Raw genomic sequence first — 1,916 nt, 5'->3', positions numbered from 1 at the left:
TAACATCACCATGGCTGGGCCCCACTGAATGAAACACTATGAAGATTTGAAACCATCTTCTGAAACCAGAAGATGTTATTACCTCTAGGAGAGTTAGTGTCCACTTTGGGCAAGCTGTGTGGAACTGGTATCTCTGTAAGAGGAGCTCTGGATTTCTTCAGGAAAAAAAAAGCTTTGAATCCTTCTAAGCACTGTGCCATGGAATATTAAAGAGAAAATTTATAAACAAATTTAAAGACAAGTGTTGGTAACATAGTATCTTGTTCTTAGAGAAAGTAAATATGAAGTTCCTTTGGGGAAAAACAAACACTCTTTGCCCTGATTTCCTGCCTATATGAATCAGTGTGTTTTTGCTGTTTGTTAACCAGTGGGACTGCTTAGCTAGGTAGAAACCAACATTTTGATTATTGCCCCTGAGTCAGAACCATCTGGCATGCTTTATTTTTAAAAATTGCTTGTATATATGTCCCATAGAATGACTTGCTTTTATACTACTGCAAAGAAGTCAACCTGTTGGAGCCACTGAACTGTCAGTTTAGTGGTACAGAATGTCTATCAAGTGAAAATATTTTATTCATTATTATTATTATTACTGTGTGGCACATCTTCTGACAGTGACTGACTTGGAAAACAGAAGGGTCCAGAAAGTCATTTTAAGTGAAAAATAATATGTACTAGGGCACAGCTCTCCTTGACACTCTTCAAACTGAAATTGAATCTGTCGTGAGATATCTTCAGCTACTTCTGATTGCTCCATGGAAAGAATCACACCTGCCAACCTTTACATTTGCACAATGGATTCACCTTGAGTAAGTATTGTTACAACTATCAACTCATCAAATCCTCAAAATAATTGGGAAAGAAGCAGGGGCAGTAATCTAAATGTTGTAGAGGAGGGAACTGAAACTGAAGGACTGTGACATGCTCAGTGTCAAGCTGCTGATGAGCAGAGGGTGGAGGATGAGAACGCCATATTCCAGATCTTCTGGCCTTTGCTCTCCTGTCAGGCCCTTTGTGGTTACCTAATTGGGTCCATTGATAACACCTGACAGAGTCAAACACTGGATGAATACTGATGGACCCTGGTACCAGTTTCAGTGCTAAAATAATCTGAGATAGTTTGCCTTCATAGAGTACAAGTTAAATAAATTATAGAAGTATTACTGTGCTTCTGTAAAAATGAAGCTGTGTACTAATAATGGATAAACACTAAGAAATATTTATAGTCCTTTTTGTTTTGATATGCTTCAAGACTCATAAGAAGCCCCCCAAAGATAAACAGAGTTCCTGTTTATCATTCATGCAGCTTCCCCAATGATAACATCATATAAAAATAATACATTGTCAAAACCAGAAAATTGACATTGGTATGACATTATTAATTCAAACAGAGACTTTATTCAGATTTCTGAAAAATATTTTTAAACAAAAAATGGTGAGATAGTGAGAGTATATATGTACCTTATTTAAAAGTAAGGTGTGTGTGTGTGGGTCAGTGTATCTGTGTTCATTTCCATATGCCTACAATGTTTCTGGAAGGATACAGAATAAACCAGATACAAAGTGTTGCCTCCAGAGAGAATGGGCAGCAAGGTGCAGAAAAGGCAGAGAGAATTTTAACTACATTATGTTTTATTTCAATCCATCAATTTAAAAAAGTGAAGAAGGCTCTTTTTTATATATTCTCTTGCAGAGATACAAGAGAATCTCTAAGGTATGTTTATTGAGGGAAAAACTGCAAGATAAATGTGTATTTTCCCCACTTACAAAAAAAGGGGGAGAAGGGATGGAATTTATGTGTTTTTGCTTCCATATGCATAGATGTCTCTGGAAGAATATATAAGAAACTAGTGACATTGGTTTGCCTTGAGGGAGAAAAATAGGCAGCAGGGGGACAGAAGGAAGAGGCAGACCTT

This window comes from Castor canadensis, chromosome 2 (genome assembly GCF_047511655.1).
Source record: "Castor canadensis chromosome 2, mCasCan1.hap1v2, whole genome shotgun sequence".
Classification (NCBI taxonomy): domain Eukaryota; kingdom Metazoa; phylum Chordata; class Mammalia; order Rodentia; family Castoridae; genus Castor; species Castor canadensis.
The sequence above is the reverse complement of the archived record's forward strand: the minus strand, read 5'-3'. Positions refer to the sequence as shown.